Source organism: Triticum aestivum, chromosome 4D (genome assembly GCF_018294505.1).
Source record: "Triticum aestivum cultivar Chinese Spring chromosome 4D, IWGSC CS RefSeq v2.1, whole genome shotgun sequence".
NCBI classification, from domain to species: domain Eukaryota; kingdom Viridiplantae; phylum Streptophyta; class Magnoliopsida; order Poales; family Poaceae; genus Triticum; species Triticum aestivum.
In genome coordinates, this window is record NC_057805.1 from 155224735 (window position 1) to 155241851 (window position 17117).

The window sequence follows — 17117 nt, forward strand, 5'->3', positions numbered from 1 at the left end:
CAACTACCGCACTAACATCATCGACTCGATGTCGCCCACATCCGCCTTCCGTACAATGCCATCCTTGGGTATCCGGCCCTGGCCAAGTTCATTGCGGTGACTCATCATGGTTACGATGTCCACAAGATGCCAGGGAGCGGCAGCGTCATCACGGTCGTCTGCGAGGAGAAGGACGTAGTGTGCTCTCTCGAGCACGCCTACCAGGCTGCGGCAGTCGAGAACCCCGATGACGAAGGCACCGTCTACCCTCCTAAGGCAGTCCCCAAGAAGAAGCAGCTGCTCCACCAAGGACCTCAGGAGAGCAGAGTGTCCAGCGGCACCACGTCAGGCCCTGCGCGCGCCGAAGGGGCGCCTCTCTCCCTTGCATAGGAAGGCGCGCCCGGCGCCTCTCTTAGGCTGGGCTCGGGGGCTCTCCCCTAGAGGGCCTCTGACCTAGCCAACATCACGAGGGAGGCGCTCGGGCACCACATGGAGGCGTGCTTCAGCGCGCGCTTCCACAAGGAGGGCACGAGGCACGGTGTGAGAGGTGCTCAGGAGTTCATCACCAAGGCAACCGAGGAGCTTCAAGAGGCAAGAGCTATGCGCGACAATCGCCGCCCACCACCCGGCGTGGCTCCACTAGTAGAAAACAGGGCTTTGGTCCAGGCCTGGCCAGCCCATTAGTCCCCATTCAGTCACGAACCGGGACCCATGGGGGCATACGTCCCGGTTCGTGAGCCCAGGGGGCCGGCCGGGCCTTGTGGAGCATTGGTCTCGGTTCGTCTGGACCCTTTTTTCTCGGTTCCAGACACGAACCGGGACCAATGGGCCTCGCTCCTGGCCCACATCCATTGGTCCAGATTCGTGGCTGGAACCGGGACCAAAGGGTGACCTTTAGTCCCGGTTCCAGCCATGAACCGGGACCAATGAGGTGCCTATATATACCCCTCGCCCGCGAGCAGAGCACTCCACTGCTCTATTTTTTTCTGGCCGGCGAGGGGAGGGCTTTGTGGTGCTCTATCTCACCTCCTATGCACATGAGGTGTTCAATGAAATGCCCGAGCCACACTACTTAAGCTTTCTCCTCTCCAAACTCGAGCTCCAAGCTCCATTTTCCTCAAGATTTGTCTAGGTTTAGCGATCCGTCACGTCCCGTCCCCGTATTCACACCGTCGATCGCTCGCGCTGATCTCGTGGCCGGCACCACCTTGGTGAGCCTCTTGTTCTTATTTTCTTTCTAAAAGAAAAAAAAATTCTTACTTGTATGATTAGATAGATACTTGTCTAATTTTCTTACTTTTATTATTGCTTGTTATTATATAGTGCGATGGTTTTGGTATCCGCCCCCGTCGGCCCTCGTCCTGTCTATTATTCAGATGTGGTATATATTATCTTTAATAATTATTTGGTTCATTTGTTGTTTATAACAATTATGCTGACCAACGTGACATAGATTTTATTTAGCTAGGAGGTATGTGAACCAGAAATTCCAACCGACCATATTGTCGAGAGGTTAAATTTAGTGGAAGAAGAAAACAATTACTTGAAGGAAAAAATTAAAAAATTGAGGAGGAGAAGATGATATTGGAGTTGCATGTTGCGGATGTCGTCGACGATCACAAGATCAAGATGGATGCAATGCGCTTGAAGATTAAAAAGATTAGAAAATATGACATTCATACCGAGGCTTGGTATCATTATGCCGTTGAATCAATTGTTACCTTGGTTGCGATTATGATCGCATTTGGTGTTGCATTGAAATGTTTTATGTAGTTTCAATGTATGGTTTAATTAGATGCTCTGAAGAGCAGTATGTTGTTCAATGAGAACTATGTATGTACTTCGATTTTAAATGTGATAATGAACTTTTATTAATTTGGTCACTTATCTATTCATGATGCTCTGTAATAATTTTTGACACACTTAATATAACATATAAACCCTCCTAGCCAACCCGCCCATATGAGGCACTTGCCATCGCTGTTGCTTCTGGTCTGCCCGATTCCCAATATTTGGCTGTGTTCGCTCGTTCTTTATCGTTCCTGTGGTATGTTTTGTTTTCTTCCCCTGGTCAGCCCCGCGTGCATCGCTTTTTGGAAGGCGAGGGAAAAGAAAAGGGGAAGTGGCAGCGAGAGAAAAGAAAATAGGAAGCCAGCCAAACCTAGCCCGCGCCTCCGCAACCCCTGCCGCCGCGGCCTCCTCCTCTTCTGCCGCCGCCGCCTCGGCCTCGTCTCCTTTCTTGCCCTCAGCGGCCACCAGCGACCTCCGAGCCCCCCTTCTCCACCTCGTCACTGTGGTCACCTAGCTTGAGCTCGAGCGAAGGAGCGACTCGGCAGGACGCCGGGGGGCAGGGGCAGCAGCCAGCCGCGCCTCGCCCCGTGCTCTGCAGGCGCCCATCGGCCTCGACCCGGCCGACGGCAGGAGGAGCTCGAGCCGAAGCCGAGGAGCGTGGCCTTGATCCGGACTTGACTGCCTACTGGAGCAGCTGGAGAGAAGTGGTGGATCCGACGGGGCTGGAATCCCTCATCACCGGGCGTGGAGGATGTATGACTCGCGAAGGAGGTAGCAGATTGAGCAAAATGGAGTGGCCTTTCCCATCCGGTGGCCTACGCGTGTTGTGACTGGCTGCACTCCACTCCTTTCTCCCCTTGGTGAGTACTCCTCGCTCTGAAAATTAGTTTTAATCTGATAGTAATTTGTTTCTTGTTCTATAGTATAGTGGCATGTGGATGATGCTTCATAGGAGGAGGCTACAGAGAGCATCGACGGCTTCTTAGTAATTTGCAGGAGTCTACTATGGTCATGGCTTTTTTTTTAGAAAACTAAATCTGCACCATGCCATTATGATTCTTGATGAGCATGCTTTCGACATCCCTCACCCTCTCAGGTTTTTATATTTCCAGCTCGAGCCAGCTTGTGGGCTTGCATATCCTATATTCAGAGCTTGTGCATGACGATTCGCTTAATCAATTTCTTTGATTTTTTTGGCCGAGTTTAATGTAGTATCTTCCACGTGCTTACATGATGGCTCCTTTTATCCTTGAAGGCATTGGGAGTTCTTGAAGGGAGATGATGAAAATGGTGTATGAAACGTAATGCAAAAGTGTGTGTTTCTGGGCATTATTGCCTTTGACTGAAGTTTTGTGTTGTCATATTCAAAACTGTAGTGCTTTGCTTGTAGTATCTTAAAGGGAGCAATATTTTGGTACTTATTTTCCGATGATCTAAAAAAAAATTTGCACTACCAACCTGAATTTGATACCACTGGTTTTTTATGTAGAAATTATATTTCTTTGCCTAGAACCTATGATTTATGGCTGATGTAAATTTCGCCTTTGTACGTGCTTGTCAACTTTAGGTGGATAGCTTAATATGAGGGGAGGCACATAGGTTTGCTAATTCTGTTTCTGGGCTGGCCTATGAGATGGAGACCAAAGCAAACTTCAGCAGGTTTCAGGTGCACATCCTCTTTCCCTTGGGTTTGTCTCCCTAGCTAATCTGGAGCATTGTACATATTGGTAGATATAGTTAGTTATTATTTTCTAGCTGTTATGATAGTCAGAGCACATAAATGCTTGGTCTTACTTCAGTTAGTGGCTGACATTCTAATTTGTGAAATTATACCTGAAGAAAGTGTGTCTTCTTATTGTTTTGCGCAGATACCAAATTAACTAGGTTTACGCAAATAAGCTTCTTCATTGTTTCCCTTCTGGGGAAAAGTTGTGGTCATGTTAGTTGGTTGGTTGGCATGCATCTGCAATAACTGCGTGGTGAAGCACTGGTCCTAATATGTCATGGGTTTCAGTGGCACGTAAGTAGGATCTACTCATTGTTCCATTGACTGCCCTCCGGTGAATTTTTACCCATTTCCCTCTTTGATGCTTTTGCGTCCATATGTCTAACTTGGTCTTCTTTCAACATTTCTCATGGTTTATGTGGCAGCGTGGTTGGCTGATGGCTTATAGCTTTCTGTATCATCTATCAAATGTGCGTGCTATGATATTCTGTAAGGCTAGGATCATTTCTTGCCTTCATAATGTGTTAAATTAATTATCATAGTTATATGGTGAATCTCGACAATCCCCCAAGGACCAGGCCATAGCTTATGGTCCCTGTTTGGGTTTATTTTGTTGCAAAATGTATTTTTGGAAAAATGTTATTAAGTTATCGCTTTCTCCGCCTACCTCCCTTACATCCTAAGGCTTCATACCTTTCTCATTTTAGTTGTCTTTTCGAGATCGCCATTACATCCTTGATGAACTATACATGTGCGACACAAGGCATATCAGACATGACTGTTTCATGACCAAGATCGACCAGAACTGGCATAAAAGAAATCATTCACACAATCAAGTTTGATAATTGAAATTTTTTGTAGCTTGCTAATGTCGTCGATATAAGCCATCTTTTATGTTGTACTGGTGGACAAAGAAGTATAACAAGTTCATATATTTTATATATTGTATTATACAGTAGAGTGCGGGATGTATGATCTGTATGAAACTAACATCATATATTGCCTTCATATTATCACTTAGTACATCCCCAGTTAATGTAATTCATTTTTTTTCATTTGAGTGAGAAGTTGATGGTGCAATTTTTCATTGTTTTTCGTTATCATGTTTGAATTTATTAAAGGTTTCTTAGCATTAGTTTCTTCTTGCATGCAGTTTTCGTCACTGGGTCACCTGATGGGTAATGGGTGAGTGAGTCTGCATGCTTGTTATCAGCTCGTAAAGCGGATGATGGCGTTGATAGTTTGGCCATTGTGGAGGATATTAGGTGCTCAATCAAACATATAAACCCTTCTAGAGTACCCGCATAACCGAGGCAACTGCGACCGCTAGCGATTTTGGGTCGCTCGATCTACCTACGTGTAAAGTTTTTTGTACTTTTCATCTGCCTGGCAAACATTCGGCCGCCAATTCTGCCTCACGCAACCTAGTTTCAGTTTTGGAAATGACGGCTGGGCCATCCTCCGTCGCGGGACCGGCTATCCAGTGCGTGTTGCGTGGGCTCGTTCGGGTGGGTGTTCGATGTGTGTTGCGGTAAAAAGGTGGGTGGGCTGTGATCGTGGTGGACTGGAGCGCTTGTCGGTCACAGCATGGGGTGGAGAGCCAGGACCAATCCTCTCGTCGAAACCTAGCGCACTCGGGCCAATCCTCTCCATGCTCGAGCCCCTCTTCTCTTTCGGCGCCGTCTTGCCTCCCCTGATCTCTCCCATCCACCATCGCGAGCGGGGCGGCCGTGAGAGATCATCAGCGGCGACGAGAGAGCTGGCGGAAGAAGGGGCCAGGTCAAGGCGGGTGTTGGAGACCGAAGGGGTCTGGTGGGCGTGGTGGCAGGGCTGCAGCGGCCTGTGGGGCGTCGACCAGACTAGCAGCGACCCCGAAGGAGGGGAAGGGCCCGACAGGCGCGTCCAGGGAGGACAGGCTTGGGGGCCTCGTGGATTGGGGAGATAGCGGCCACCGGGTTTCTCCAATCGATCTGCGATCTGGACAGGGCCACGACAATGCAGGTGAGGGGCGTAGGCGAGCGACCCTATGCAGACGCGCGTTGACAGGTAGAAGGCGTAACACTCCTCCCACCTTTGCTTCTCCCCTCCTCCCCTTTGCTTCCCACTCCTTTCCGATCTAGCCTGCCCACCTACGTCCGCATCGTTTTTCTCTAAGTTTTTACTGCTTGATTCTCTGGTTCTCTGATGATCTTATTTTGATTCCTCAACTTTTAGTTACTTGTGGAGACTATAAGAAGAATTTTGAGGAAGAGTTTGATCAAGAAGACCAATGTGAATTATATCTCTCTTGAACAGATTCACGCCTGTTCCTGCATTTTTGGATTTTTCTGTGTAGTAGATCACATGGCATGATTTTGTACTCCTCTTACCCACTGAGCAAAGCTACATTTGTAAATGAAGGTCTTAGAAGTTTTCGTTTTTACCTTTTGGTCTGATAGATCAGTGCATGGTGTTGGTCATGTGAACAGAGGTTGTCCATTCTCCTTCTGATAGATTGGTACATGGAATTATTATGTACAGATGACCCTTCCAAGATGAATATTTGAGTGCTCTTCTTGTTTGAAATTTTTTGTTCACAGGAGTAGGCTGACACCCGCAGTTGTTTGGCATCAAATTCAGAAAATACACATCCTAAGATTGAAGCAATGCAACCTGAACCAAAGGTTTGTACGCCCACCATTATTAATATTCCATACTATTTGTGTTCTTCAGATCCCAATAATTCATTCGGTCTTGCTTTTGACATAAAACACAAGTATTAGCTTTGAGCCCCTTCTCCACCACAGGCAAAGAGAAGACGAGGTCGAACCCCAACACCGGAAGGTATCTTGGCACCAAACCATCGCGAGGAGAAGGGGATGTGTTGTTGTGCATGAGGTGTTAATAAACTTTCACATTCTTTGTTCTGGTAGATTTGGTGTGTTGGGTTCCATGTATGTTGTATTTATTTTCCTTAGATTGCTCTGGTGTTTTGGTGGAAATTGATCAGGGAGGGCCTAGGATTTTGTCAAGTTTTTTGTCAGGTTATTCGATGTATAGGACTGTGCTTCTATGTGTCGTTTCCTTCAATCTATCATTGCAACAGAAGATGAAGGGTGTCTTCATGATCAGTAGACCAGTGTGTGATACCGCCTGTTGTAGTTCTATTGCTATGTATACATGGGCAATAAATGCAAGTATTGTTGTTTTGATGATGTCTGAGTGTATCTTGTGTATGTGCAGATAAGCAGCCCTGTTCAGAAGTGCTTTATAGAGGTCCTGTAAGCTTTCTAGACATACATGTTGTTTCCAGTCTCTCTCGGCTTCCCCAATCCTAGAGGTAATAACATGATTTCTTTATGTTTGCCCAAATTAAGAAGTGAACTTTTGCTGCATATTTGCTTGATGTGTGTCCTGTAAACTCTAAGCTTTCTAGGCGTACATGTGCATGTGTATTTGTTACCACTATGAATTCTAAATGTTGTTTGCCGGAATTCAGAATTGAATTTTTGCTATATATTTGCTCGCTGCGAGTCCTATAAATTCTAAGCTTTCTAGGCATGCATGTACACGTGTATTTGTTAGGTAATAATATGATTTCTTTATGTTGTTTGCCAAAATTCAGAACTGAACTTTTGCTGTATATTTGCTTGATGTGTGTGCTGTAAACTGTAAGATTCTAGGCGTACATGTACCCATGTATTTGTTAAACTAATAACCTAATTACTGCACATACCATTTAAACAAACGGTAGCCCCTTGTTCTATGGAACACCTATTTTATTGCCAAGCAAGCCCCGTTTTTTTGCGGTTGCAGCCACCTGATCACTAACCTGAATGAGTAGACATTATTTATGGACATGCCTCCTTTCATGTCTCCACAGATGCAATTTTTGTTTCAAGCAGCCGTAAGGTAGCTTTTAAGATTGTTCCAAAAAACGGGTACTTTTTTAGATTAAAGGCCTCAGGGATAGGCAAGAACTTTAAGAAATCTCACCCTAGACTTACTACATCTTTTGCATATGAGTGTTTCTTCCGATTTAAGGATTGGGAGGGGAATGCATTTTCCAATGCCTCAATTTTGGTTACTTGTGGAGAGTGGAAGAAGAATTTTGAGGAAGAGTGTGATCAAGAAGCCCAAGAGTGTGATCAAGAATATTGAGGAAGAATTATCTCTCTCCTGAATACAGTCATGCTTGTTCCTGCATTTTGATGTTTGATTATTTTTGTGTAATAGAGAACATGACATGATTTTGCACTCTTACCCACTGAGCAAAGCTACACTATAAATGAAGGTCTCAAAAGTGTTTGTTTTTACCTTTTTGTTTGATAGATCAATACATGGTGTTGTTCATGTGAACAGAGGTTGTTCTTCAGGCCTCTATATGAGCTAGCTGTAATAATAATTTCCGTGGGATGTGATGATTCATTTTTATCTTCGATATGGTTGTTTTCATCATAATAAAATATATGGAAATCTTGGCTTGCGGATTAATGTAGCTTCAGATGCTTTGTTCTGGGAAGGTGGTAGAAATCAGTGGTAGAAATCAGGTACTTAAGCTTCTGTTCTTTATTAACTTTGAGGCATAAATTCAAATGATTAGTATATGCATAGCAGTTTAATGCAAGTGACAGTTGTGCTAAAGTAGAATCCAAGATCGAGGAAGGTGTCGAGGGGAGTGTCATGAATATGCAACTTGTATTACTAGGAGGCCAAAGCCACCATATATATGATGTACATGAGGATGCCAAAAGGCAAGAATACAAAAGGCCAAAGGCCATCATCAATATAACTCTAACACCCCCCCTCAAACTCATGGTGGCTCGACAACACTGAGTTTGGAGAGGTGAAATCTATGTTGTGCTCTAGTCTGTGCCTTCGTGAAGAAGTCCGCTAGCTGTAACTCGGAAGGCACATACTGAAGAGCAATAACATGATCCTGCACAGCAGCGCACACATAATAAGCATCAACACCAATATGCTTGGTAAGCTCATGCTTCACAGGGTCCCGCGCAATACTGATAGCATCTGTACTGTCGGACAAGAGGGTGGTAGGTGTAGTAACAGAAACACCAAAATCCTCCAGTAGCCATCGTAACCAAGTCACCTCTGCCGTCAGAAGAGCCATAGCTCTCAACTCGGCCTCTGCACTCGAACGAGAAACTGCAATTTGTTTCTTCGTCTTCCAGGCAATGAGAGAACCACCAAGAAAAACACAGTAAGCAGAAAGTGAACGGCGATCCGAAGGATCACTGGCCCACGTAGCATCTGAATAGGCCTGGAGCTGTAACGAGCTGGAACGAGGAAAAAAGAGACGATGAGAGATCGTGCCACGAAGATATCGTAGAACACGAAGAAGGTGACTAGTGAACTGAAGTGGGAGCGGAAACAAACTGGCTCAGAATATGGACAGGATAGGAGATATCCGGACGAGTGACAGCAAGATAGACAAGACTCCCAACAAGATGACGATAACGCGTCGGATCAGACAAGAGCTCACCATCAGAAGCACGGAGGTTAATATTGAGCTCCATAGGAGTCTCAGCAGTGCGCTCGTCACTAAGAACCGCACGAGCAAGAAGATCCTGGATATACTTTTCTTGAGAAATAGAAAAGCCATCAGAGGAGGAGGAAACCTCAATCCCAAGAAAGTAACGAAGGGGACCAAGATCAGACATAAGAAACTGCTCACTAAGACGGGCCTTGACAAAGGCAATGTACTCAGAATCATCGCCAGTGATGATCATGTCATCAACATATAGAAGAAGAAGAGTGCGACCACGAGCAGAAAGGTGGACAAACAACGCTGGATCATGAGCACTGGGCGAAAAACCAGCAGTGACCACAGAGGCAAAACACTCAAACCAAGCGCGGGGGGCTTGCTTAAGGCCATATAAAGAGCGACGAAGACGGCAAACCATGCCATCAGGAACTGAATACCCAGGTGGTGGCTGCATATAAACTTCCTCACGCAACTCACCATTAAGAAAGGCATTCTTAACATCAAGCTGAGACACGGACCAGTGGCGAACAGAGGCCACAGGGAGAAGTGTGCGGACAGTGGTCATATGGGCCACAGGAGCAAAAGTCTCATCGTAATCACGACCATGCTCCTGCTGAAAGCCACGAGCCACAAGACGAGCTTTATAACGCTCAAGAGAACCATCAGAGCGAGTCTTAATCTTATAGACCCACTTACAAGTGATGGGACGAACACGGGGGGTGGGGGGTGGGGGGAAGAGAAACCAGGTCCCACGTGTCGTTGCGCTCAAGGGCAGCAATCTCCCTGCCATCGCGAACTGCCATTCAGGATGAACAATAGCATCTCGATAAGAAGTCGGCTCAAGAACGGTCGAGAGACCATAACGAGAAGGAGAATATCGGTCAGGGGGCGGACAAGGCCGAGAACGAAGACCATAAGTCGGGTGAGAGGAGGAAGACGACACACCAGAAGTAGAGGGCACATCGGTAGACTCATTCACAACACGTGAACGACGAGTATAATGGAAAGGAAAGGACGGAAGAGGTGGAATCACTGGAGGTGGAGACGGGGAATGTATCGGTGATGAAGGTGGAGAAGGGGAAGCTATTGGCGATGAAGGTGGAGAATCATGCGACGAGTGAGTAGAAGAAACCGTAGGAGAGGACGGTATCGGATCTGCAACAGCAGGATGAGGAGTAGGAATACTGGGCACAGAGGGAGGTGTATCTGAGAAAGTAAGAAAAGAGATGTCCTCCATAGAAAAAGCCGAGGAGGATGGACGCGGGTAGAAGGGACGAGATTCATCAAAGGTCACATCCCGGGAAATACGCATCCGGCGACCGACATGATCCCAACACCGATAGCCCTTATGCTCATCACTGTATCCAAGAAAGACACACTCAACAAACTAAGCGGTCAGTTTGGTGCGTTCACGAGGGGCAAGCAAAACATAGCAGACACAACCAAACAAACGGAGCGCCGAATAATCAGGAGAACGACCAGAAAGACGCTCGAGAGGAATACCACCTTGTAGAGCAGCAGATGGCTGAATGTTGATGAGATAGGTGGAAGTAGTAACAGCCTCAGCCCAGAAGTGAGGCGGAAAAGAGGCGGCGATCATCATCGCACGCGCCGTCTCAAGAAGGTGACGATGCTTGCGCTCAGCCACGCCATTCTGAGCATGAGCACCAGGGCAAGAGAACTGAGCAAGAGTACCCTGCTCAGCAAGAAATCCTCGCAGCGCATGGGAGATATACTCACCAGCTGAATCTGCGCGAAAAACACGAATAGGAGTGAAAAATTGGGTATGAACCATGGCAACAAATTTTTTGTATATAGATAAGACCTCACTACGAGAAGACATGAAATAGATCCAAGTGTACCGAGAAAAGTCATCTATAAAGATAATATAGTAGCGATGACCCCCTTTCGAAGCAAAGGGAGCCGGACCCCAAATATCAGAGTGAACGAGATCAAAAGGACGCTTGGACACTGACTCGCTATGAGGATACGGTAGCTGAATCTGCTTACCAAGCCGACAACCCATACAATCCAACGAAGCGTTACCAGAGACAGACCCCAGAACACCACGATGAACTAGAGACGAGAGACGAGAACCACATAAATGGCCAAGACGATGATGCCACTGCTGAAAAGAGCTGGTAGATGCAACAACAGGGGTTGCGAGATTGGCAGAGGTGGCAGCGGAGGGAAGATGAAGCCAGTCAAGCTCCCAGAGACCATCAGAACGTCGAGGGCCAGCACCAAGTAGAGCGGCCGTGCGACGATCCTGAACAGAACATGAATCAAAGTCGAGAATGACCCTACAACTAGAGTCAACAATCTGACCACCAGATATGAGCTTCATGGTAAGTCGAGGAACATGAGCGACAGAGGGAACATGAAATGAAGAAGTGCTAAGAGTGCCTCGACTAGCTACAGGGAGGGGAGTGCCATCAGCCGTAAGAACACGAACAGGAGACTCGACAGGTCGAACAGAGGTCAAAGTGGAAGAATCATAAGTCATATGAAAGGATGCTCCAGTATCAAGAATCCATGGGGATGTACCTGGAAGAGTAGATGGTGGTTTCTCAGTGCCAGAAGAGTCAGCCACGGAAACTGCAGAACCTGTCGATGAAGAATCCCAAGCATCAAGCAGGCATCGCAGCTGCGCAACCTCACGCGCAGACATGGACACGGCGGGAGAGGTAGAAACACATGTCGACGATGAGCAATCGCCACCTCCTGTGGAAGCCGCGTGGAGAGTCGGCTGAGAGTAGAAAGTCAACGTAGAGCGGTCACCGTCGCGTGCGGAAGCCGCGAGAGGAGTCGACATAGAGCGCTCACCACCACGTGCAGAAGCCGCGGGAGCAGTCGACATAGGGCGAGAATCACCAGTTGCAGAAATCGTGGGAAGAGTCGCTGAAGAACGACTAACACCATGCAGAGAAGCAGCTACAAGAGGCGCTGCAGTTGTCGAAGGAGTCAATATAGAGCGACCAGCAGCACTGATGGAAGTCACAAAAGGTGTCGGAGTAGAGCGACAACCACCACCTCCAAACGGGTGAGTACCAAGCACCGAGGAAAGACGCATTTGTGAGACGGGATCAATGTACGAAATACCGTCGAAAAACATGGGGCAGCGTGGGAGAGGGGTACCCGACGAACACATTGTATCACCTTTTTTCTCTCTCTTCTTTTTTTTGCAACCACAGACTGCAAGCCAGGCAAACAGAAGCAGACCAACTGGCAGAGTAGTCGTCCGCTCACCAGCAGCCCAAAGCAATTCACGGGCCGTGCAGGGAGTAGTCCGTACGCGCACACACACAACACACAGGTAGGTGGATCGATTCAGCCCCTGTAGTTAACACACGCAGGTGTGAGAAGTGGCCGGCGGCCGATCTAGCATGGCTGATCTGAGGCGTAACCGGCCGGACGTGGACGCGGATGGCACCTGGAACCGGTGGCCGGCCGACGCGGCCGATTTTGGGCGGGGACCCGAGCTGCTCGATCTGGAAAGGCAGGCAGCAGATCGCGAAGCGGACGGGATGGGTGGGCAGCTTCGTCCAGGCACTGGAGATGGCGGAATCCAGCGGTCGGCGGCAGAGATCGGCTGCTGGCCTGCAGCGGCGGATGCAGACAACCCCCTGGCCAGGGCGTGCACCTGCTGCGGGAGAAAAAGACGCACGGTGCGAGGCCTCCAAATCGAGACACCCGCGAACACGAGGTTGACGAGGGCACCGCCGGGATTGGACGAGACGGGGTGGGTGGGAGAAGAGGCGCCTGTGGTAGCAGACGACGTGGAGCAGCACAGCCGGGAAAAGGAAAACACGGCGGCGCGATTGGATCTGAGCACGAGTTGCGACGTGCGAAAGAAAAACCTAGAGCTTTAATACCATGTCATGAATATGCAACTTGTATTACTAGGAGGCCAAAGCCACCATGTATATGATGTACATGAGGATGCCAAAAGGCAAGAATACAAAAGGCCAAAGGCCATCATCAATATAACTCTAACAGGGAGCACACCAAATTCTATCAAAGTAATTATCAACAATGCTATTCTGAATTATAGTGGCAGTTGGTCAATATCATGAACTTTTGCACTATGATTTGTTTTATTATTATTATATACTGTGTGGAACAACTTCACGGGACAAAGAAGCCTAATACTCCTCATGGACGAGGTTGATAGTATATATGGTGGTGGAATGTGACAAATGTGACCGGTAATACTTTGACTGCATCTCAATGCTTCTGTAGTGGGAGCATTTCAGTGTACATAATGCTTCATGGGATATGTAAATTTTTATTGTCTAAAAATATGAATGCCCATGATCTCTGCCTGATCTAGTTTTAACCATCAATCTGATATTTTATTTGCACAAAGGATGAATTTTCTGGCAGCGTGGAGAGCCTATATATTGATGACCAGCTGCCTTAAATTTACTTGTGAGCAATTCATATATAATGATCTGCCATTTGTTTTCTTCTAGACCAAGATTGATTAGCTTGCATTTAAGTACCATTTCGAGGTTTCGTCGATAATGTTATTCATCGTCAGTGTTTCAGTTTCATTAGTCCTCACATGAACATGTTGATTTCTAATTTCTCTGCACATAAATATGCAAGACATATTTGTACCATTTCCCTGTAGTTAAGCAGAACAGGGCAGGGCTCACATTTACTTCTTTCTAACGTAATGAGTCTGCTATTACCTGCTGATACTTGACATTAGTGATCAGCTTGACGCAAGCTTTTGATCAGCTTGACGCAACCTTTTGTGTCGATTACTTTCTGTTTTTTTATAAACATCATTATTTTTTTATTTTTTCTATTGTGTTTTTTTGCTTCCTTTTTCTGTCAAACTCTCATGTGGTACTGTTTGTCGAGCATTGATATTGTTTCACGTACAATTCATTATTGTTTGCTCATTTAAATTAGATGTTCAAAAATATGATAAATGTGGGGCCTTGGTGCTAGATGAGACACTGACATGTACTACAGAAAAGAAAAGTAAGCTCCCGTTATCATTCACTTGCCCTATTTATCCTAAAGCTGTATAGTTAGTTCCAGTTCTGTTTATATGCTGGTTAGTTACACTATATGATATAGCTAGCTATGTAGTTTTCTTTATGAAGTCGGTGTAAATAAGCTACCGCAAGCTACCTTCGTAGCTTTCTTTTGATGTAAGTTGATGCTTTTAGTCTATCGTGCTTCCTATTATCCGGCTTGATATGCCTGAGCCAGTTATGTATAAAGACGCCATCTAAGTATCTCCTTGCATTGGTATGCCTGAACCATAGTGTTATCAGGATCGATAAAATATGCCATCTAAGTATAATGGTTTTAAATTTTAATGCTTGGTTTGCTTTGGCTACTTGCACCAGTTGCACAAGTAGCCTCTGTTTTTATTCCACATCCCCAAGGACAATATATTTTGACCTTCTATCTTTGTTCAAGTGTAATATCTCAGATCGAAAGACACAACCTTATTTTGAATGGTAACTAATTGGATCCGACCACGAGTGAGCCAAGGGATCGTTGTACTCCCTCGCTGTCTTTCCCAGTTTCAGTCACTGCGAGAGCAAGTATACTATGTTTTGGAAGCAAAGAGAAGATATCTCGATGCGAAATGCTTCAACCATCAGGTTTTAATGTTAGCCATTATTAGGTTTATGAAAAAGTATATCACTGCTACCATGCTTCTATTCTACATTTTTTTTGTCATAGGATGCATGTGACATCATTAGTATTAAGTATGAGGTAGGGGTTTTAAGCCTTTAGGTAGATCTCAAGGTCTCATTGAGTTTTATGGATGGTACTGCCATCAGAGGGGAGGGTCTGATTGTTGGAAGCTATCAGTGAAAGAGAGCGAACATTTAATAGAGATGCCCGTGCGATGGTATTAATCTGACCATGTTTATGTATATGGGTGGCGTTTTTTCCATAAAATTTGTCCGTTTGCAATTTATCTTTTGCCGAGGCAAAAGAAATGGTGTGTGTGGGAGAACTAATATATTTTAGGGCAATGGCTTAATTGCACACAGGAAAAAAGATTTGGAATGTATATGGCAAAATGAAGGACAACAATATCAAAACCTGGTCTACAGGAACCAAACACACCTACGATGAAGAGTTGTTTAGACAATGAAATCATGGTCAATATTGATGGAACATGCAGTGATGGCTCTACCTAATATCACCGCCTTCATGTCTTTCCTGTTGGCAGCAGATACAAGACTCAGCCAGGGGTTAAGAGACCAGCTCTATCTATATGATGCATCTCTGCTAAAATAGTTTGCTTATAAAGCCAATGTAAGCTATCATCAAGTGATCTCATAACCTTCTTTTGAGCTATCATGCTACCATGTAATGAAATATATAACATTGTGTATCTATGTATCTATGAAATTGGCTTTAAATCACTCTTACGTTCATGGTTTCACTCTCGCTTTTTGCATCATGGGCGCAATGGGTCATCTAGCATGAACAAAGGACAAGCATATGCTTTCGCCTTCAAATGCACTTTCAAGGGACTACGCCTGATCGTCTACTCAATATAAGTTGCAAGAGCCCCTTGTTATATAACTTAGTATTAGTATAAATGTCTACCAAGACTTCTGTGTTTATCATCCTTTTGGATCTTATGTAATCCCCTTAGACCAACAACAATTAACTTAGTGCATCATTTTGTATCTTATGTAAAACAAACCATGACAATCCTGTGCGTATGACTATCGCTTGCTTGCTGCATACACTATCATGAGCTATGCTTTTCGAGCAGCAATATTTTAATGCACACTCTTTTAATACTTGGCTTGCACTCGGCCTTTGCGCCATTGGCGCAACGGGTCATCTAGTTATATATAATGCATGCAGATGAACCGGCAATGGATTTATGGTGACAGACACACCTCCGAGTACATTAAGGGCGTGCATAATTTTCTCGAAGTGGCTGAGGCAAACAAGCAAATGGTTTTATGTGTTGTCAATGCCCTATATGTAGGAATACGAAGTCTTACTCTGACCGCAAAATCTTTCACATCCGCCTGCTTTATAAGGGTTTCATGTCACACTATAATGTTTGGACCAAGCACGAAGAAATGTGGGTTATGATGGAAGACGTCGAAGAAAAGAGGGCGATGACAACTATGTGCCCCCTGAATATGGTGATGCTGCAACGGGGGAAGCTGAAGATCAAGAGGAACCAAACGATGTGCCCGATGATGATCTCCGCCGGGTCATTGTTGATGCAAGGACACAGTGCGAAAGTGAAAAGGAGAAGCTGAAATTCGATTGCATGTTAGAGGATCACAAAAAAGGGTTGTACCCCAATTGCAAAGATGGCAACACAAAGCTCGGTACCGTACTGAAATTGCTGCAGTGGAAGGCAGAGAATTCTGTGCCTGACAAAGGATTTGAGAAGCTACTGAAAATATTGAAGAAGCTTTCAAAAGATAACAAATTGCCCGACAGTACGTACGCAACAAAGAAGGTTGTATGCCCTTTAGGATTGGAGGTGCAGAAGATATATGCATGCCCTAATGACTGCATCCTCTACAGCGGTGAGGATTTGAACGCATGCCCGGTATGCGGTGCATTGCGGTATAAGATCAGACGAGATGACCCTGGTGATGTTGACGGCGAGCCCCCAAGGAAGAGGGTTCCTGCGAAGGTGATATGGTATGCTCCTATAATGCCACGGTTGAAACATCTGTTCAGAAACAAAGAGCATGCCAAGTTGATGCGATGGCACAGAGAGGACCGCAAGAAAGACGGGAAGTTGGGAGCACCCGCTGACGGGTCGCAGTGGAGAAAAATCGAGAAAAAGTACTGGGCTGAGTTTGCAGGTGACCCAAGAAACGTATGGTTTGGTTTAAGCGCGGATGGCATTAATCCTTTCAGGAAGCAGAGCAGCAATCATAACACCTGGCCCGTGACTCTATGTATGTATAACCTTCCTCCTTGGATGTGCATGAAGCGGAAGTTCATTTTGATGCCAATTCACATCCAGGGCCCTAAGCAACCCGATAACGACATTGATGTGTACTTAAGGCCATTAGTTGAAGAACTTTTACAGTCGTGGAATGGAAACAGTGTACGTATGTAGGATGAGCACAGACAGGAGGAATTTCACCTGCATGTGTTGCTGTTTGT

At 45.8% G+C, this 17117-nt stretch overlaps 1 long non-coding RNA gene across 15 annotated transcripts; it reads left to right on the top strand.

Annotated features, from left to right (window-relative positions):
- The first annotated feature begins 2051 nt into the window (after positions 1–2051).
- LOC123096981 (uncharacterized) lies at positions 2052–15773 on the top strand. 15 transcript variants are annotated; one of them, XR_006446831.1, is made up of 8 exons: positions 2055–2630; positions 3338–3436; positions 3639–3790; positions 3922–3985; positions 4650–6159; positions 6283–6373; positions 6719–6815; positions 13902–15405. It is a non-coding gene; the product is annotated as an uncharacterized lncRNA (long non-coding RNA). The 15 variants fall into 15 exon arrangements; XR_006446832.1 differs by having other exon boundaries at positions 3922–3966; XR_006446826.1 differs by adding an exon at positions 3026–3082 and having other exon boundaries at positions 2052–2630; positions 3639–6159.
- Positions 15774–17117: the final 1344 nt, after the last annotated feature.